A 22,390-nucleotide genomic window follows, 5' to 3' on the forward strand; every position below is an offset into this window, starting at 1 on the left:
ATTAAAATAAACAATAAAAAAAATAAAAAAAGCAACCTCAAAACATTCAGAAATGTCACAGAAAGGTAAAAGGGACAAGGATAGAGACACACAGCAAAAGAAGTCTTTGTGTGCAAACCAGGGGCCAGACTGTGCTCCCCTCTCTGCCTTGGCTGCTCCAAAGGCTGGTCTGATGTCATGATGAACAGCCAGGAGCCAGGAGCTGCACAGGACAGTAACAATTTCCAGTGACCACTAAAAATTAAGAGCATAAAACTGTCTGTAACAAGAAGAGATGAGACTGCCTGCAGCAAACTGCTTCTTCAGGTTGTTGTCTTTCCCAGTATCTGGACAACAAGTCAGAAAAAAGGCTGGAGTTGTTCAGCCTGGAGATGAGGAGGCTCTGGGAGATCTCACTCTGGCCTTCCAGTATTTAAAATGAAAAAAAGAGAGGGAGAGTATCCCAGGCAGACTGGGATAGGACAAGGGGCATGGTTTTAAGCTAAAAGAAAACAGATTAGATGTTAAGTTTTTTACTCATAGAGTGGTGAGACACTGGAATACGTTTCCCAGAGAAGCTGTGGATGCCCCATCCCTGGCAGTTGGGCTGGACCAAGATGATCTTTCAAGTCCATTCCAGGTTGTGGTTCTCCTCTTCTCCTTCCAGGTCTAAAACCCACAGCTCAACAACCAAAGTGCAAATAGTGCTGAGCCTGCTTCCTCCTTCTCATTTCAAAAACCATTTTGCACCCAAGTTCTGCAGCTGCTCCTGCTCCCAGCTCAGTGCATTCCTCACAAAGAGCAGTGCTGGACATGCACTGAAGGCTGGGATCAAGGGCCACTGTGGGAATGCTGGGCAGATTTGTGCCACGGGATAGTGCAGCTCTAGGGTGCTGACAGACTCTTGGCTATGTAATTGCAGATCTCTCATAAAAAAATTAGGATTTTTTTTTTTCCAAGAAAATTAGTTCTTTGCTCCATGGCCAGTCTCCAGGTACATGAGCTGAATGGCTCACATTAGACTTTTCATAGGGAAATTTTGTAGATTAACAGAAAACTTTGAGGCTTATCTCTACTTCACTCCACTTGACTCCAGTAAGTTACCACATGCTCTAGTACAAACCACTGAAACCCTCACTTAGCATGCGTGCAAAATGAATATAACTACAATTAATGACCTCCAAGGTCTCTGGTAAAACCATTTAGCATTTGTCAGGCACTTTGTGGGCTTTTGGGTCAAAAACAATAAGTGCAAGGTAGTATTAGAAAGAGTTTCATCCCCAAGTTATAATAATATATAATAGCAGGATCTTCGAGTTAAAGATAAAATCAGATTACAGGAATGTGTAACACAGGATATGTGATTTGACACATCACACATGCAAATAGGCTTCGGGGCGAGTAACATGTAGATGTTTTCTGGAGCTGGGGTTTTACACCTGATCGTTCATAGGTAACTTCTGTTGTTGTCAACAGATGGGAAACAAGTGTGAAAACACCAATTGCAGCAACTCACTGACAATGGCTCAGAGGAACGAATTACCTTGAGCTTATTCAGTGATGTAACCTGAAGGACAAAGAGGTTGCTGGTAGCTCGTTCTGCAAAGCTGTCCGAGCTGCAAAGGCTTGTGAGTCACACTCCAGAGCATCTGCAAGGGAAAACACATTACATTTTCCAGGCCACCAAAACTCCTGCTCCGAGTGGGAAACTCACACATGTTCAATCCATTCCCTCCCCCACACCCCCTGTCTCAACTCCTATGGGATAGGGAGTTTATTAGTTAATACTTGAGCTTAAATCTTTGTCTGAGGAAGTGATGAGCATCTAAGTCTCTCCTCCCTTCTTGCACAGAGATGAAAGTTTCTCCGCTGGCCTGTTCACTCCATCCTCCCCCTTCCTGGAAGAGATGAATCCCTGCTGAAGAAATCTGAAACCTCTGGCCACCCAGCATATCCTTCAGAAATAAAAGCATCTTCTCTGAGAAAATGCATGCATGGAATGGAGCACAATGCAAGGCAAGCTCTGCTTGCACAGAGCTGTAGGAAATGAAAGGTAAAAGCCAAAAAAGCCAAACGGAGTTGTGTTAAGATAACAACAGGACATTGTTTTGATCCCAGGAGATCCTGTGGTTTTTCTTTTTAATAGTGTCACTTAGAGTAACTTATAAGGGAGGCAGGGAAGGTGACACAATTTTATAACTCTGCAGGGGCTTCACACCATGGGACAAGATTCCTATTGTACTGAGGAGTATTGGAAAGAAAAGGGGGAAAAGAAAAAAAGAGCTTGCAAAGCAGATCTAAAATTACACCTATTCTCAAGGAAGATACAAATCTAGGCCAGAAGGATTGCTCATTACAATGAACTCCTAGGAACTTTGCTAGCAAATGCTTCACAGGTATTTATCAACTTAGCTGAGGGCAGGTGACTGGGAGCAGGGGAAAAAATCAGCCTGCTTTCTCCCCACAAAACCCTCAGCCTAGTTTCCACAATGAATCATGGTTTGTTTTGCATTTCCTCTGTTCAAAATTTGTCCAAAAAGCCCCCAGTTAATGGGAAGGGTATGGCAGGGACACGATAGAAAGACAGGAAATTTCCAATGTAACTAATTCTCATGATTTTCCCACAGAAGATCATGTTCAGGCAAACACAAAAACAACATTTTAGCTAAGGAGGACAAAGTAAAAACAGTTGAGAGGGTTTGCAGGGGCTGTCTGTGCATTACTCCCAGGGCTGCATCAGTCTCTTGAGGTGCAGCCCCTTTACACTTCTCCTCCTGATCCACATCCCTGCATTTCACATTGTTTACTTCAGTCTCTGCTTGATGTGTTTTTCACTTGAGCAACTCCCTTTACCCAGCTGCACCCCACATGGATGCAGGACACTTGTGAAGCTGTTTCTTTATTTCAAAAATGCAAAATCCTGTAGTCAACAGTGTCTTTTCAGTTCTTCTTTCATCTGTCCCATCAATTGCAACAGAAGTGGACACAACCCATAGAAGCACTGAGCTCTGGGACACTTGAGGCAGCTGCTCTACCCCATTCAGGTACAGACAAGAGTTTCAGAGCCAGGCACTGACAAATCAGTTGCAAATTTCGATCCACAAAAGTTGGAACAAACCAAAGATGTTGCTGTCCTCTTACAGGAAAAAAATAAACAGTTAAACCCCAAATCACAGAAAACGGGCAGATTCAAAGACAGAAACAAAATCCAACAAACCTGTGTGGGCATCTGTGATTTTTAAACTATAATACAAACCCATGTCAATAATTACAGTAGGATGGCCCTAGTGTCTCACTATTACTACTTTGAAGGTCCTCAAAGATCTTTATCTGAGCTAATTTCAGCTATTGGGTACAGAAGTCCTTTTATTCCCTTCCCACTCTGCATCACACAATGCTCTTTTTGGTGTTTCCATTCACACAGCGGGCACTGATCCCTGCTAGGAGAGGTGTCAAAACTTCTAATAAAATGACTGCTCACGCAGAAAGTCTCACAGCTGAAATTTTGGAGTCGTACAAACTCCCACACAAAGCAGGGCTGTCAGATCAGATTGCAAGGTGTCAGTTTACCCAATTCAAACCTGAGGTTCTGTGAAAAAAATGCACAACAACCCCCCCCTACACACACACACACAAATGGAAAATGTCAATCAAAAGTAATTAATAGTTTTCCTTCCTCTTTCGCACTCCAAAGAATGCCATGAGACAATATTCTGTGAGCTCAAATGACTGATGAATAACATTCACTCAAAAATCACACGCATGGTAAAATATTCACAGGAGTTGTCAGTGGTACCTGAAGACTTGTATTCCAGACACAAAACTATCCCAAATTCCTCTGCAGTTTCTGTGCTGAAATGTGCTGTGCAATGTAAGGCTTGGGAGGTGACAGAAGGCGTCAGTGCAGATGGGGAGGACAGATGTGGGGTTAAGCCAGATGTGAGGGAAAGAGCTTGGGGGCAGATTTGAGCCTTCAGCACCTCCCATTTACGTCAAGCAACTGTGAATGATCTCATTTCCCAAGTCATCTGGGGCAAAATATGGCTTTGTGTCGAGGAGCCAATATCTATGGGAACTTATAAAAAAAAAATTGAGTTTAACTAAGACCTGAAGAGCTTTTAAACCAAGCTCCTCCAAGCAGAAAGAGAGTCCTTTGTTTATCCAGAAATATCTGCATAAAAGGGCAGTAGTACAGGATGCTGGCTCTTCAGCTTGACATCAGACAGTGCACCTCGTGCTGGAGGGCTGGTTTATATTTTATTTTCAATATTTATTTTATACTTTATGTTCAATATTTATTTTATACTTTATTTTCAATATTTAGGTATTAATTTACTCACACACAGATTTACTCACAGGATATAGTGACTAACATGACTGTAGCCCCATACTCCTTCTTCCCCATTAGCCTGTTAAATCCCATGCCATGTTTGCCTCTATCCATATCCTGCATCTCAGATGTGCACCTCTCTCCTCAGCACAGCCATGGATCCAGGCCATGGAAATATATTAGCAGACAAGCAACTATGAATGTAGGAAAGAAAAAATCCTGCCATTTTCTTCATATTCCTTGCTCTGGAAACGAACATACATCCCTGCTTTGGTGCACCTTTCTCTCCCCTAACCAGAGATTTTAGGAGACAGACATCCCTGACTGCCAAAGTTGGCTCTCTAACTCACTCTCACGTGAGTTCTCCCTAACTCACTTCACTCAACTGATCTGATTTAGCCAAGGGAGCCCACTAAAACTGTTTTGCAATTTTTTTCTCACCATTTCCAATTCACTGCCCTGTGTAAAGACATGATCCTGCAAAGTTTTATGTTTAAGCATTATTTACCCAAGAAATCTCCTAAAAGTCAATTGAATGGCAAAGAGGGGTTTCTCAACACAACGTGCTGGAGCTCTTTTTCATGATTATGGGCACTAAATGACTCTACATCATTCCCTTTCACCACAAAACACCTGCCTTGTTTTATGCACACATGCCATATATATGTTTTGGACTTTTCCCAAACTTTATTTTTTTTTTCCCTCCACAAATTTTAACCTTTTGACTGGAATGCTCCTAATACATCCCTAATCCACTCTGAATGGTGAGCAAGATGGGATACAGGTAGCTCCTCCCAGCCTACTTGCAGAAAATCCAGTGGCAAGAGGACCACTGCCCTGGATATCTTTAAAGCACCAGGTCTGTAAGTCGTTGCTGCTGTTGTAACCCCATAAAGCTCTTTTCTTTTGTTCTCTTCTTGAGACTGGTTCCTAGTACCCTTCAGACATTTTATTGATCTTTCTCCCCCTCTAGCTCATACATGCTAATTGTACCTCTGTAGCAAAACAATCTTATTATCATGTTAATTAGTGGGAGGGTTGTTGAGGGTTTCCAGTTCATTACCTGCTAATTTCAAGATAAATGAATCCACAGGTTACTAAGTAAATAAGGTCACCTATCAAGTACTTGTAAACGTGTTTGTAAACAAGGAGGGGAGATGAGGAGCCAGAGAAAGGGAAGCATGTTTAGCCTGGATGGTGGGAAGTAGCTTTGGATACGGATTTGGCATCCCATGCTGGGGTGACTCCATTTCCCTTGAACTCATTTGTAATGGAAAGCGAATGTTTGCTGTCCACCTGGTTCCCCAGTGGGACGTTTCCTCCTGCAACTACTTTGTGAGCTCAAAAGGCTCTTTGTGAGCAGATTACTCACTCGGAGGTTTGGTTGATTGTTGCTGCCTTTTGTGGTGAGAGCCAGGAGTGAGGACATGCACTAGGAAATACAGCACCAAAGGGGGAAGAAAAAAGCATGGTAGTGTGAGTCACAGAAACCTCCCCCTCCACATGGCTCAGGGTTATTCATATTGCCTTTATACACAGGGCAGCAGCACAAAGGAATTCAATGGGAGAGGGGAAATAAACAGTCAGATCCTCTGCTGGGGTAAAGTGACATGAGGCTTTGAAATCTGTGCCTTTCCACCACACCCCAAATCTCCAGGAAAATTACTCTCCAAGAGGGGCAAGTGGATGAAAGGACCACGTAGAAAAGCATGTCTGAAGCATGGGGATTGCAGAGGTAACGTATCAGGGGTCAAAATGAAAAGTGATACAGATCAGGGTCCCCTGGGCTCTGTCCTCGGACCGTGTTCGTTAAAGTCGGTGAAATAAAGAATTTGTGTTTTAACTGTTCAGAGCACACGGGGCTGGGGAGGGCAGCGAGCTCACTGGAAAGAAGGAGAGAAATTCAAATACTTATTGATAAATTGGAGCAGGGGGAACAGTGTGCCAGTCCTTGTGGGCAATTTCAGAGTCCAGGTCTCAGTAGGAATAAGGTACACAAATACAGAGTGAGCCAGAGAAAGTGGTGATTCCTCATTAAAGTTTGTGAGGAGTTGAGCAGATCCCAAGATAAAATGAAGGGAACACTGTTATGATGCTGTGGAAAAAGCAAAAGTGACTTTAGCACATATGAGTGGGAGATCTGCCTGCCAGACTCCTGGTTGACCTCCACCCATGCAGCCCTGGCTGGGGACAGGTTTAGAGGGAGAGCAGAGCTCTGACCTGTGGAAAGAGACCAAATGAGCACAGTTGTTTTAACTGAGGGTGTTCAGAAATTTAAAGGATGAAAGATGGAAGAAATCTGCCCTCCAGAGCCCTACTGGCTAGGCTAGAAAGTAAAGTGTAGCAAGAGGGATTCAGGTTGGGGCAATACTCAGGTGCCTGAATATAAATATTTACTGTCAATTTAGGGTCCCAAGAACATCCAAGGCAGGTTGGCAAATATCCTAAGGAACCTGTGTGAAGCTTGTTCCCATTGAGATGAGGCTCTAGATCTGGTGAAGTATCATGAAAGATTTTAGATGGCAGTGGAGATCCCTATTTTTGGCATCTGAGTTGTTGCCTAGGTAGAATTTTTAGCTGTGGGTAGTGAAACACTGGACTAGCAGTTAGCTCTGAAGTCTTCCTCTTTGGAAGCAGACAGGACAGCCTGCCAGCCTTGGTGCACTGGGATCCAGCAGATTCCCATCAAAACCACCTCAAGTCCTTCTTATTTTGTATTGAGGTGAGAATTGACCAGCAAATCCCTTTTTCTGGCCATGGTGATCCTGGATTCAGCTTTCTACTCGACCTCAGTCTGAGTCTGTTTCAGGTCTTGCAATGGTTCACAAAACTTCCAAGGATTGTCCAGAAGGTTAGACCTCAGGAGAGAGGAGATCTGGGAAAATTGCAGTGACTAATTTATCTGGCCCATCCCACCCATTTCTCCGAAGGAGATATCTGCAAACACTGTTTCTCAGATTTGATTCAAATTCCATGTAAGCGATACACTTGTGGTAAATTTCCTTTTCCCTAGTTGCCTTTAAAATTTGTTATTTGTGCCAGGAGCTCTGCCATTTGAGTCACCTGATCTTCCACCAGCTGGGTGAGCATATAGCAACTTGTATCATCAGCTTCCAAGGGCGAATGATCATGAAAAACAAATTTAAAGTTGCTTTTTCCGAGCATGCAAGATAGAAATAACCATATGAATGTTTGCTAAAAACAAGTGCAAAAGCACCACAAAAACATTACAGGCAAATCCATTTAGTCTTTTTATTTTCCTCCCCTCCATTGTATTTGGAGAGCTAAGGATTTTTCTACTTTAGACAAATTACAAAGTAGAAATAGCATTTTTTCTTTTTTCAATAGTGGTAGATATCAAATGCCTGTGAAACACAGCAAGCCCTTCTCTGAACTCCGAATTGCTTGTGCATTTATTTGGATACCAGGAATTCATGGATTTTAAATTTTAAGAACAGCAGATATGAAGAATATTCAGCGTCATCTTATTATTGTAACTAAGCAGCTAAAATATACACATGAAACATAATCAAAGGGGGTTCTATGTATGTATTTATTTCATTTTCACCTGCTTCACACAGGATCAGAACAGACTTTGCAAAGAGATGCCTTCTGTGTTCATTTTTTTAGTGTGCTCGGGAATTTTGGAGTTGTTTTTCTGTGGTTAACTGCATGATTAATCCAGTGTTTATTAAGATAGACTGAAATGCTTGTATCATCTGGTTTTGGCTTCTTTTTCAGAACACCTTTAAAGTTTCTGACTGTGCAAAATGTAGATACTCCAGAGGCATCTGGTTTAACAGTCCAACTGCCTTCTGAAACACCGAATTCTCCCTTCTTCTTATTTTTAATTAAGATAATAAATTGGTCTTAAATTATCCCTGAAATCAGACCAGTGTTGATTACAATGGGTTTCATGCTGTGACAGCTCAAGATGATGTTATTTTTATTCCTTTTCAACGAGATCTTAATCTCTCCCTGCGTGTAAACAAATTGTCACAGTAACCTTGTTCTTTAATCTCCCAGCTGAAGACCTTTAAAGCATTGGGAGATAACAGATCTAACTGAGATTTCATCAGCTTTCAGGCTTTTACAGATATGCCGCATGCCTCTCCCACTGCTGCAGTCTTTAAATGTTGAAGGAGAGAAGTGCACATTACACTCAAAAGCTTTCCTTAAACGTTTGAAAATAGTATCCGCCTAGCAACACGGCGATCCAGGGCTCAAATCCACAGACAAAATTTGGATGCAGGCACAGCGAGCCAAATTGCTACCTGTTGTTGCTAGTGCAGGACTTTCCCGCTGCCTCCCCTGTATTGCTCTGGCTTGCACCAGCCAACCTTGCTAAAAAGGTCAGCGCATTTTAATGCTCAGAGCAACATTGTATGTCAGGAAGGAACAGCAGCTTGCATTTCTTAATCTCCTCCTAGCAAAGGAAAGCAATTTCAAGGGGCAGTTGGTAAAAAGAGGAGTGAAAAGACCAGAGGTAACTTGCTCTTTTTTTTTTTTTCCTCCACCTGCTTTGCAAATATGAACTAATTTATCTTCTAAAGCAACAGATACATAATTATACCCAGTCAGCTCTTACAAATGGGGTAAAAGAGGCAACAGGCAGCAAAGTTATTTGCCTAAGGCCCTGCAGCCTGTCTGGCAGGCAGTGAGCAATTGCCCACCCTGGGGAATCCAAATCCTCAGCCTTGCTGCTCTCCCCTGGGTGCTTTGAGGCAGACTCCCAGCTTTAGCCAACCTTGACAACTGGATTTCTTCTAAGTTCCCAAAACTCTTCCTTCCACTGGAGCATGGCTGGGATAATGCCACCAACTCCACATGTGAACGCTTCTTTAAAAAATAATGCCAACAGTCTGTATGTCAGGCTAGTTCAGTGCATTCAGATGAGCATTTTTCATGTTTGAGGGCATGTAAGCATCATTATTCATAGTGGTAGGACTGGGAATACTCAATAGCATCCATAAACCTGGTGTGCATTTCCTTACAGGTGAACATTATTTGTGAGTAGACATATGGGTACATTTTCCAAACACTATACAGGAGCCACTGCACACACACAAAAAAATCTGTTCCTGTTAAAATATCTTTTGCCCAGGCATCTATTGATGTTTGGAAAATGTGCTCCATTTATTTACTGGCATGCCAGTTATTTGTCTACATAACAATGTTTTCTGTCAAGTCAAAAAATTTACTGTTCCTGTAGTTTAAATTGTTTCATTGAAAATTCAGCCAAAACTACTCTGTCAGAAAGGCTTCTCTGCAAAAAACAGAGATATCTGCATCAGGTTTGCAATAATTTTGCCTCAGATTTACTACTGACTTTCATTTGTTTTAATATCTTTCCACATCAAATTTAAAAGCACTTCATATATTTCAGACTATTTTGAAGTTCTAACACATATGTGTTAACAGCATATAAGTATTTATTTATAAGTATATAAATAAATATGTATACATAAATAGATTTATAATGCAAATTAGGTTTTATTTTTTAACATTACCATCAACTGAGAACTATTTATTTACTTCTGAGTGTTTGGTTTCCTGAGGAATCTGAGTAAATAAGCAACGTACTGAAGAAAAAGAGGCAAAACTCAGGTAAATAATCTTAAGTTGATGAACCCAAAAATTCCTCCTCAGGAATAACAAAATGAGTCAACAATAATAGCAAAATATAATCAAATTTCTCCATATAAAACTATTCAGCAAATGTCTCTCAGGTTTGTCAAACTAATGATCAAGAGAAGAAAGAACCACAGAAAAATTAATCTGAGGATACAAAGAGTTGCACTTAATATATTTTAAACACCTAGTTTTTGTTCAGAGGGTTTTGGTTTTTTTTTTTAATTTTTATTCTGAAGTGGAAAATGCCAGTAAATGGATATAATCACCTCAGGAATTCTTCCATGGAATCACTTACATGTAGTTTTCTGAAAATTTTTACTTATTTATTTGTCAGGAAGCTGATAAAGTGAGCACATGCAGAATGGATTTTGGGCATACTTACTAATGAAGTTTGAAAGTAACAGGAGGGGGAAAATCATTACTCCCTATTTTTATATTTCATAATTTAAGTAGGTTAAAAAAAAAATCCACCAATTTGCCATGGCTGATGGAGGAGTGATTGCTCTAGAGGGACATTGTCCCTGTGAACCTGAGCATGTGCCAAACTGGAATGTTGAGCCTCCCTGTTATCTCCACCCTCTCCAGTGACCAGAGGAGGGAGAGCCAAAAGCAAAACCTAGGCACATGAAGAGTGCTTGGGATGCTGGTGTTGTCCCATGGGTTTGCCTCATCACTTCTGTCCTGACAGCATCCACAGTTTGCAGTGCAAGGAAACAAAAATAAAGTTTTCCCCACTCCTCTGGAAGTATCTCCTATCCTTTCTCCTTTTAATCTTTCCAGAAAGACCTCCCTGGTAAAACATCATTAAGAATGAGCAGTGGTTTTAAGAGCTAAAGGGAAGGTGCTAAATGTAAATACCAGCGAGAGTCTCTGTTTCAGTTTCTGCAGCTGCAGTTCAAGTCTATATACTCAGTACCAACTATTTCTCATCCTAGCACGGGCTAGCAAAATACCACAGCCTGAACTAAGCATAACTTGTCTTGCAACTTCTGTAAGAGTGAAGATCAATTTTCTCCCTGAGCAACAGACTAATTCATCAGCAGAGACCAAGACGTGGCAAGAACAAATAGCAGAGAGCAGAGGAGAGAAACAGAGAGGAGGGAAGAGAAGATACTGGAGGGAAAATGAAGACAAAGTAATTTGCTAAATAATGTGACTCAATGGAGGCCCCAGTTCTGTGTCCCCTGGAAGGGAGGAGGCTACACCTGTGTGCAGCCGCACATTGCTTTTTGCATGGCACAAGCCCCAGAGGTAAGTGCCTACCAGAGACTGACTGCAGTGCCAGGAATTGGGATCTGTCATTCACTAAACCCTTGGCATTGCTTTCCCTTCCCCATATAAACTCATTCTTCTCCCTCATCACTGTATTTTGAGCCCTCTGAAATGAGGAGAGCAGAATATCTCCATCCACCATGCTGAACTGACTTCCCCCATGGTGCTGCCAACACAATTTTAAAGCAGATAGTGTAGATGATTACTTAAGTGAATTTACACATGATGGCAAATAACTATGCTTAATAAAACTGAGAGAGCCTTAATGATTTCATTTTGGTGATTTAATTTATAAAAGAAAAGCTTAATCATTTAATAGCATCATTAAGAAAACACCACAGGAAGTTTAGAAATAAAGAATCATCCATATCTCCTGAGAAATGAGTTTTCCTCTAACATTCCGCTCATGACAAAATAAACGGAAAGCTTACAGCTTCCTAAATAATTGCACTTGAAATATAAGCAATCCCTAAAGAATCTGTTCAGCCTCATCTTCTGCAGCACAGAAGAATTGCATTTCTGTTCACCACAGTGTGAAAGAGACTTCACAAGTAAAAGGCACCATCAGTGATGGGATTGCTTGTATTTTTTTTGTTAAAGACTGCCTTGTGAACAAAATGCAGATGTCAGAGCAATTAAAATTAAGTGTTTGTTTCAAAACCAGTAGTTTAAAATAGAATCATATTCTGCCACCCCATTTGACAATGGAAACATCCCTTGCCAGCATGTGCACACTGTGTGTGCCTGTGCATACACGTGCACACACAAGTGTTCCCAAGTTCCACATGGAAATCTCCAAGGACTGGATCAACCAAGAGTTTGCATTGGGGTAATGGAAAATATGACCTCATTAGCACCAGGTTTGTCATTTGCTCCATAATACAAAAGTAAATTACAATGTATTAATGCAGTTAGTGTTGTTTTTTAATGTGCACTGGGATACAATAAAAGTTTTTATTGGGGAAGTGTGATGGCATGTTTTCACTATGGCATTAGCACTGGTCTTCTGATAGGGCGGCCAGTCATATTACCCAGTGGAACACTCCTATAATGATGTAGTAAAATTTGACTCTGATATAGTAAAATCTGTTTATGGTAAAGCTGCTTTTTCACACAATTGGGCTGGGGCAGGGAGCAGAGAGGATGGAGCTAAAAGAATTCTTTTCTAACTGTATTTTCATAGAAAGTGCTCAAAACCAAATAAACAGATATTCCTAGGCTTCAGACCTGTCCAAAGGAATTCCCATGCCATACTCTCTGTTTTCCTTTGCCTGGCTCCTTCTCTTCTTCAATTCATTCATAGGTTTGTGACCCAGCAGCTGCCATAAATTAGTGCCCACATATTGGTGAAGGAGCCTAAACAGGAGCATTGAAATTTAACACACTTTTAATAGGCTTGTCATGGAGTTTTGCATGTACAGCCTGGCCCATGTAAAACAACCTCAGGCACATTTGTGGCTTCAGAGCAGGAAGGTGATGGTGGAAAGCAGGGGTGGGGTGAGATCCTGTCCCTGCTGAGTACAGAGCTTGCTTGTGTGTGCAACCTGCACCCTCCTGCCCCTGCTCCTTTGTTGTGTTACCAAGAACAGGTCTGTGCTACTAATGAAGGTTTGCAGGTGCTACATTTGAGCCATGACTTTGTCTTTCATTCCTAACTGGACAAAGAGAGTTTCATGCATTTAAACTCGTTTTCATTAGGTTTAAGCCCTGGCTATCAATGGCTAGCTCATTGTCATGCCCCAACCAGCCTGCAAATAACACCAGTCAAGGCTGTCAATCCAGCTGCCCACCCCAACAATCCATGGACCACAATTACTCGATTTCTAAACTCTTGGTTCTCAGCTTGTTTCACACCTGAGGCTGAATCTGGGTTTCTGTAGCAGTAGCTCAGTCAAGGCTGAGCCTGGGCCAAGGTGCACCATGGCTGATGATTGGTGGTGTGCCCTCAGAGCCCTGGAAAACAAGGTTCACTGATGATGTGACACAGGCAGCAGTTGCTGTCCAGAGCGGAAAATATAATGGGGACAAAAAGGGGCTCATTGCATCAGCAGTGGTCACTGTTCCCATCCCTCCCTGATAAAACAAGGGATTCAAGCCAGCAGCCCAGTTCCCATTCACTCCCTTTTTGCTCCTTCTCCTTTCTCCCACCCTCAACAAGACCCAGCATTTTATTTGTGGGGAAACCAGCCTGGATTTTGCTTTTGTTTCTGAGGTGTCTTGAACTGGGTGTAATATCTCTTTGGAAGGATATATGAAAATAAGACTTAGAAAGGAATATTTGCTAGGACAAAGCTGTGAGAGGCATTCATTAAAATAAAAAGAAAAAGATATCCATAAAGTCATGAATAAGGCTTTGTAATGAATGGACCCAACTAGCCTGTGCCTGTGGCTCTCTCGCTACACTAGTGACAGTAGTTGAAAGTTATTTATTTGTTTGTAATATACTTTTCCACCGAAACACTTTAGTAATAAAGAGACATGAGGGGAGACACATTAGAAAGTGTGCCATACATCAAAATGAAAACTACCACATAAGCTACATGATAAACGTAGGATAAAATGTACTTTGTTTTCCACAAGACAAAGCAATAAGGAAAATGCTGTGTCTGGAGTAATTCTGAGCTTGGAACTTCTGCTGGTTATTTATTTTTATTAAGCAAATACACAGCCCTGTAAATGTACCTGGTGCTAACTAAACAAGAACAGCACAGAGTCCTGGGTCTGAGAAGTTCACAGCCCATAATGGAGAAGACACAACAAAAGCTGACAATTCAGGGAAACACCGAGACATTTTCGGTGAAAACAAGCAAAACTTATAAAAGAAGAAAATAATACAGCTCTTGAAACGCCACATAATCATTAACAGGTATAAACATATCTCCTCTCCTTTCCATTTATTGATTTATTCCCTGGTGGCATATTGTCTAAATCCTGCACGACGAGTCCCGAGGCAAGGACAGCCTTTGTGTTATTTGTACAGTGCTTAGCACTGCTGGGCCCCGATCTTTCACGGGCTCTTTTCTATTTCTTTCTCCAGCATAGCTAATATAATGAGCAGATCTGAAGATGAGAGTGAGGGGAGAAAGGCATCTGCAAGGCAAGAGTCAACAGTATCTCTGAGTGACACCAGGGGATTCTGATTGTGGAGTAAGAGAGGAGGAACAGAGAGTTAAAGCTGGGTCAGAGACACTGGTTACCTGCTTTTCTTACTTATTTACCTAAGAGCTCTTGCTGTTTTACTTGAAAATGCACAAGGAGACAAGGAAAAAAAAGTTATTTTGACTTACAAAAGCGTGGAAAGGTCATTAGGAAGACTTGAGAACCAATAAAGCTCTTTAAATCCTTCCTACTTGTCATGCATAGAGCAAAGCTTACAGGAAAGCTGCAGCTAAGAAAATTACAAATGGTAATGCTATTATTTGGCATATAGTTGCCAAAGGCATTCAATATAAAGATTTTACAGAGGTGTCAACTGATATATAGCAAACACACAAACAGTCTCCAGCTCTGTAACATATGCAAGGAGAGCTGAGACTAAATATTAAGCATATGAATTATATATTCTTGCAATGCGAGGCTGAGAAAATGCTTGCTGTGCACCATAGTTAAAATGAGCAATAAATACCAGGGTTAATGCTGGCAATGTCTTGTTGGGAAAGGTTTCCCTAAGCCCCCCTCTCCCAAGTTTGGGTTTGAAACCATTTTCTGCTGTGTTGGATAATGAAGTGATTAGACTGCTCCTTTCCGAGACTGTTACATATTTAAAACAGGTTCCACCACTGCCTCATTTTAAACATCAGAACCTGTTTTGGGCGCCAGAAATGTGAAACATGAACATCAATAGCTTTCTCCTGCCAAGATAAGAGCTTGTTGCAGAGGCCAAACATATGTCTCTCCTTCTTTCCCTGAGGAGGTTTCTGGATAAGGAAGAGGTGTGTCGGTACCTGAGCTGCTTAAAATGACTCAGACACATATGGGCTTTTTGTAAACTTCCCTTTGCTCTTTCTCTGTGGGGCAGCAAGAGATTTCAGTCTCAGAGTTGTTGCCATGTGGGTTTGAAAGGCCAGGTCTGCCTGAGAGTGGCATCCCCAGCAAAAGTGGCTTTAACTGCCAGGGTCTGAGCCCCTTGGAAGGTGCCAGCCCTTACGGAGGCAGCAGTGTGGGCTGCTTTGTTCCCTTGGGAAGGGCCATCCTAAGGTTTTCCCGTTGAAAGGAGAAGAAGGACTGTCATGATAAAACACTCTGTGCTTCGCTGGTACCTGTTCTGGCACCAGCAAAACTCAGGTGAGGAAGCAAACGTGAAGCACTGCTGTGTTCCAAACCAAAGCTCTGCCAGCAGGCCAGGAAAATCAGAATCTTGCTTTGCACACCAGGCAAGGTAACCAGCCTGGTTACCTTGGCACATGAGTCTGTGCCACCTCTGAGGTGCTGGAGGTGCTGCAGTGCCCGATGTGCTGGGTGAGCACCCGCGCAGACACGTCGTGTGAGAGGGACAAGGCACAGCTTTGTACTCAGCAACCTTGCCCAAAAGGCAAATTAGTTCTTGCAGCTCAGGTTTAATGAACAAAAAGTGCTCGTAGTAACCAGACTCTTGCCTTCCTCAAACAAGGTGGGGTAGTGTCAGGGCAAACCCAGCTGGGGACCTGGAGAAAGATTTTCCTTGTGTTTTGCTCTGCTTGACCGACTCTGTGCTGATCTGAGCCACCCTGGCTGCCTTCCCTGCTGTCTCTGCAGAGAGGAGAGACACCTGAGACAGCCTCTCTGCCGCTGGACTGGGATGTGTGCCCTCCCACAGTGACTGCCACTGTGTTTTCCTCCTCTCGGGCGCAGAAAGCATCAATTTCATGTCGTGCCCTCACAGCACAAGAGTGCCACAACTTAGCAGCTCCCCACCCCAGGCTGCTGGCTCCCAGCCCTGGGACACTATCTAGAGACAGGATTGCAACCCTCAGCTGGTGTTTCCCAGCCAAGCCAGCAGCTGAGATTCCTCCTGCTCTGTTCCAGTTTACCACAGTGTGTGGGGAGCTCTGTCCTTTCCAGAGCCATCCCTGCATTCTAGGCACTTGCTCATGCCTTGAAAGCACAGCCCAAAAAAAAACCACAAGAAAATATGTCAGACAATCCCAAGCACTCCGTCTGAGCATAAAAAGTCTCAGCATTTAATTTTTACTTCTTAAAACATATGTCATCAAAATCAACACTTCATCAGGCCACCCTTACTGTGGGGACTCATGGGGATTCACACCTGGGCTGAGGGATGGTGGACACGAAGCCTCAGGGCAACTTCAGCTTCTCCATTTCTTTAATATTTAAAAAGCCTTAAGCATGGTCTGGCCATGTGTATACAGCAAATCCTTCCCCAGGCACTAAAATACAGCCGCCTTTAAAGTGGAAACAGCAGTAAAAGATTGTAGGCCTGGACAGACACAGCAAACAGCCCCCAAAATACAGGGAGTTTTGGACAGGGAAAATGATGGTTGCTTCATGGGATTTTGGCTCTGGTGAAGAGCCAGGGCTCCTAAATCTTCAGAGTCAGCACCATCCAATTTTTAAGCAGTTAGGCAGTGATAAATAAATGCACCATTTAACTGCCTCTTATTGAAATTAATAGAAATGAATCATCCTGGCATTTTTGAAAAATCTCTCTGAAGCAGCTTAGGTGCCTAAATATCTTTAGCAGCATAGACCTAAGCAACTTTTCAAGTACTAGTTAGCTCCTGCTTCCTAATGTGTCTCACAGCACTAAATCACACAGAATAAATGGGGTTTTTAATGAATGTGAGAGGATGGGGCTTCAGCTGCCAAATTCCTCTTAGCCTCGAGCAAAGAGTGGCAGTAGTTGTGAAGCTGGCCCTCCCTCAGCCAGCTGAAAGTTGGGCAAAAATGTTGCACCCTAATTCTCCCAGCCTGCTGGTAGCACATGCATCAGTTTTATTGCAGTGCTGCTCTTGCTTCTCTTATTTCATGAGGTTTCCTGATGATTTTTTCACTTTTTTCCCTGGGATCCTGAGTATGCAACAGCCCCAGCTGCCTCTGAGGAAGCTGGTACCGATGTCTGACATGCACATCTACAGCATAGCAGCACAGAGCAAACCACAGCCTGGCCCCTAAAACCCTGACAAACAAGGTCCTTCTTCACACAGGCCTCCTCACATCCATCCCTTAAGCTCCTGTTGGACTTGAAATAGCCAAAAAATAAATGCAAGCTGCTGCAAACAGACATTGGAGAGAGAGGGAGAAGGGCTGCTGGAGTGAGAAAGAGCAGCCAAATCGCTGCTGTGGTCATAAGTTTGTTCTCAGTCAAAGGCTTTAGTCCACTGGAGTTGCTGTGAGAAGAGAAGTGAAGGGAAGGCATTTGGGAATGCTTTGCATCCTTTTGTGTTTGATTTTGGATAGTTTGGGAAGCACAGCACATTCAGATCCCAATGTCATTGTTTAAGGGGTTGTTTGTTTTCATTCCTCTCCTCCCTACACTGAAAATTAAATTTGGCGCACAGAGACCAGTCACTGATGAGTCTTTAGGGATAGATTTTTATTACATTTAGAAGACATTCAAAATAGTTTCTGACATTATTTTATTCTAGGAATTATAACTGAGACCCCCAAGGGATGGAGACATGCAAAGCCCACAGTAGAGCAGTGGGAGATGCTGATTGCCCAAGGCTCCTTTGAAATCCCAGATTATGTTATGGATATAGTCACAGAATTGAAAGTGATCCCTTTGCCACAATTTAACCAGTTGCTGCCTGCCAGATGAGGCATGGGAACCATGGTCATGGTCTAAGCAATTGTGTCAGCTCCCAAGCTGTGGTGCTTCAAGAACATGCACAGGCTGCTGGGGCTCAGTCCATGGGAGGCTGCTGGTGGAGCAGAGTCATTTTCAACCCTCTCAGCCATGGAAAGGACACATTTTTCTGATCACACAGCATTGCTAAGCTTCAGGCATGAGGTGGCCTCAGTGTCTGCTGTGGCTCCTGATGGTGCAACTCATGATGTTGAGAGCAAGAGCAGCAGGGGGGATGAACAAAGCAGTGGGTGAAGGGCAGAAGGCACTAATACTTCTTGGTAGAAAGAATAATAGGTAAAAAACCTATTTTCTACCACTGCTGGGCACTCAGACTTGTGGTTCTTTACTAAATTTGAGGAACAACCACTCCACTATGCACACAACTGTATTGTAGGATTTCTCCTTCAAACTCCAGTTTTGTTTTGGGGAGCAAAATCTTTGCCTCAATTTGTTCAGGATTGCAACTTTGCCTGTTGCAAAAAAAAATTTCCATGTGTAAACAATTTTTAAAAACTGAAAACATTTTTTGAGTTATATTTTATATAACTCAAAAGTTATATAAAATAGTTATATTTTTTGAGAAACTTGCATTACTTAATCTAACATTTGGAAAATCTAAACCAAACTCTCCATATTTTTGGACCAGAAACTTCAGCTGGCTATTTGAATTAAACTGGCCGGCTACATCTTTTCCACAGATCTGTGTTCAGTTAATAATAGTACTTTGAAGTTAGCCAATTCCTTTCCTCTAACAGTCTCACAGTGTTTTTTAAATGGATCTAGATGTTATTATTCCCATGTATTGGCTCAGAATAAACCGTGAAATAAGTGATTTGATGGAGGCTACAGAGTAAACTAGTGGCAGAGCCTTAGTTTTCCATGTCCTAGTCTATTCCTGTAGGCCAATGAGATCCAGTTTGGGGGTCCTAAAATGCCATATATTCCCTTAAGGGGGCATTTTAATGTTACTCACACTTCCTTTATCACATGGATACTATGGAATTGAACTGGAGGCATCCCCATCTGATAGGGCCACATGGCAGATGTGTGTCCCACATCATGTCAGGTCATAACTGCTGTGGGACTCAGGGAAAAAAAAGAAACAAATGCAGGAATCGATCTGATCATCACAAAACCTGGCCAACAACTCCCTCCCTGCCCAAATCAAAATATCAGGCAGAAACGAGGGCTGCAGAGAGCAGGATCTGAGTGGGATAAATTGTTGTGGCAGACTCAGAGCAATAGATATGACACTTCAGTTTTTTACTAATACACCTGCCATCATTCAGTGTGTTCATTATCACAACAGTTCTTGTATTTTTATTCATCAGCGAGAGCAAAATGACCGAGCTTCTTGATGCCTTTGTCTGTGAAACACCTTTGTCTGCTGTTTTTGTATCACCTTTGCCATCACAGCTATAACAAATCACCTTGTTAATGTTACAGTGCTTGTTCCTGTGGCCCAGGGTGATCCCGTGTAGACTGGTGGGCAGTGTGCACATAATTATAATCTGCCGCGTTTTCATGCAATTAGTATGCGGCAGAATTGTTCTCGGATACTCACAGACATACAAAAAGATTAAATAAAACCCATTTAATGTCATGAATTGTCCTGTTAGGAGTTAATGAGGTCTGGTAGGTTGCCAAAGTCCAGCACACAGAAAGCTCAGGCAGGCCAGGAGGGAGAAAGGGAGGAGTTGCTGGGTTCAGCCACATAGACCTTGAAGTGCAACAGCTGTGCCTTGTCTTTGAGGAGAGGATCAAGTAGAGAATATGAGATAGGCAAACGTTGGCTTAAACTTTCTTCTCTCTTTGATTGTCCTTGGACATCTGCCTCATCTACTGTCAAGAATGTTTGGCAGCTGTGAGCCCAGAATAACAGTGCCGCTCAGCCAGGGCGCTATCGCAGGCGTCTAATACTTTAAGCCAACTACTCTGTGCTGTGTGCCTCGCCCGATCCTGAACTATGCTAATGCCTTGAGCTAACTGGGCTTTCTAACAGCCCGGGAAACACATAGAAGTGGGCTCTGCCGTTTATTTTCCTCACGTGCTAATTGGCTTTAATTGTTGGCCAATTGGATTTCAAGTTTAGAAAAGGGTGCCCCAGACAAAAGGAAAAGTGTTAACTTAAGACCGTGGGAGAGACAGGCCATTCTGTTCAGTTTCTAATGTAGCAGACTTTATGCAGATGCATAAGTCTCAGGGCAATGGCTGTCCTAGAAAGATTTCTCAAGCATAACCAATGTGGTTTCCTATAAAATATATGCTTCCATACAGGCTGAATGTCATTAATGTTCAGCTATTTCCTGGAGTGCAAATTCCCACCTTTCACAACCAAAGTGCTTGTGCTCATTTTGCCTCAAGAATAGAGGGGTAGGTAAGAGGAATACCAGGTTCATTTTGGTATTTAAACTGGTTTATGTAGTGGCTTTAAAAGTGTTTCTGTAAAATCCAGCCTTCATTTGTCTTCACAGTCATAGCAAAAGGGAAGGAAGAAGGGGCTCCAACCTCAAGTACCTCAACACTCACTTGCCAACAGAGAAAAGCCCTCTGTGAATAAGAGGTCCCTCAGGTTCTGCACTCATTTCTCCTCTCGTCATCATAGCACATCATAAGATTCATTCTCTGGTGACACCAGTTTTATGATCACTGCATTTCCATTTATTTCTGAAGAGTTCATGTGAATAGAATTAGGCCATGTAAATACAGCTGTGAGATCAACCAGCCTAAATTATTTCTGTGTCATCTTTAATGTACATGTCCTGCCAACATCCCTGGTAGGTAGGGTTGTGCTATTATCCATCTTTTCCTGAAAGCACAGAGGGGCAAGTCCTCAGAGGTAGCTGGGATCATAAATACCTATGAAAATATGTGCTAGAGGGACTAAAGGCCAGCTTTTCAAAACTAAATTAATGGGATTTGGGCACTTAACCTGCTTAAGCACTTACAAGAACTTGCTGAAGAAGTACTGAAAACCTGATCAGAAGTGATTTGCCTAGGTCATATCAGCTGGTTTTTGCAGGGGAGGAATCTGTGTCCTAAAATCCTGATAGGAATTTAGTGCCATTAGGACCTGACCAAGCTCCCGAGCAAAACATCAAAAAAATCCTCACCACTTTTACTACATAAAACATCTAGAAACAGGAAGAGATTATGGCATTGTGAAGATCTGCTGATCAGCAGTGAAGTTTTTTGCCATCCTTTCTTTTTCTGGTTTTCTGAATCCCATACACAAAGCTCAGCCCAAATCATTTTCATTTGCCCATCCAGAAGAAGGCAGAATGATGCTGTTACACAGAGACAGCAACTTGGTTTTAGTTATGTAATATCCATTACAAGATGCTGATAAATCAGGCTTCGAACTTTCTCTTTGACGTGATTTTTCAAATTGTTAGGGATCATTTTGTAGTAAAGGCCCAGATTTTTCTCATTACTTCTTATTAATGAATACTACACAGGCAGTATAAAAAGATGGTGTATTTTTCTCATTACTTCTTATTAATGAATACTACACAGGCAGTATAAAAAGATGGTGTTTGGCTCTAAGAAGTTACTGGGGAATCCTTGTCAGGGAGGGATTTTAGCAGAGTATGGGATTATTGGAGATGGTCTTGGTAGAATAACATGATATTCCAATTTACAAGTAGTCTTTGAAGGGCTGAAGCTAATGGCACCACATTTGTCAGATGGCTTAATTTAGATCTGTAAATTGAGGTTAATACTTGTGCATAACAAGAATTAAGAAAAGCAACTCTTCTGTTGAATATCCATGCATTTTTGTGTGAGCTACACTTGCCTAAGGATAGAAAATAAAGGTATTCAGGCACATGCTCATTCTTATGGAAAATTTAATAAAGTTTTCTCTGTCCTTTGAATTCTAGGGTCATCAGTATGTCTCCTCCGTGCCTTCATCCTGGAAGTCCAGGATGCCTTTATTGGAGCAAGTACAAGATTGTTCTTGAGAATCCCTAGGTTTCAGTCTCTGATGGTGTGGTTTAGTGTTCTGAAAAGTTCAGTAAAATTGTTTCCCACTCAGGTGCATTTTACTCACTCATTCCAGATGGGATCAGAGCTGACTATGCCAGACCCACACACAAAAATCTTCCAGTGGTAGTTCCAGATGGAATGAGAAATAGACATGTTATAAATCTCCTGACTCATTGTCCTAACAGAAGCAGAGGAGCAGAGGTAATTTGGATAACTTCAGACAGTGGGCTGCTTTATCCAAATCAAGCTTGAGCTATGAACATCTTGAGCCCTTCCCTTGTAAAAAAGGTTCTTCAACAACAAAAATAAAAAGGGGATTTCTGTTCCATCCTATCTTCTTACACTGTGTAAACTGCTATAACAAAAGCAAAAACAGAAGAACTATGCAGGGGAGTGACAAA

At 42.2% G+C, this 22,390-nt stretch overlaps 2 long non-coding RNA genes across 2 annotated transcripts; one reads left to right on the forward strand and one right to left on the reverse strand.

Moving 5' to 3' along the window:
* Positions 1 to 1,570: 1,570 nt before the first annotated feature.
* On the reverse strand, positions 1,571 to 5,569 carry LOC135280705 (uncharacterized). Its single transcript, XR_010347561.1, has 3 exons — positions 5,373 to 5,569; positions 1,768 to 1,877; positions 1,571 to 1,628 (listed from the first exon to the last, which is right to left on the reverse strand). It is a non-coding gene; the product is annotated as an uncharacterized LOC135280705 (long non-coding RNA).
* Positions 5,570 to 5,721: 152 nt separating this feature from the next.
* LOC135280536 (uncharacterized) lies at positions 5,722 to 10,647 on the forward strand. Its single transcript, XR_010347426.1, has 3 exons — positions 5,722 to 5,785; positions 5,967 to 6,044; positions 10,529 to 10,647. It is a non-coding gene; the product is annotated as an uncharacterized LOC135280536 (long non-coding RNA).
* Positions 10,648 to 22,390: the final 11,743 nt, after the last annotated feature.

This window comes from Passer domesticus, chromosome 14, assembly GCF_036417665.1.
Source record: "Passer domesticus isolate bPasDom1 chromosome 14, bPasDom1.hap1, whole genome shotgun sequence".
Classification (NCBI taxonomy): Eukaryota; Metazoa; Chordata; class Aves; order Passeriformes; family Passeridae; genus Passer; species Passer domesticus.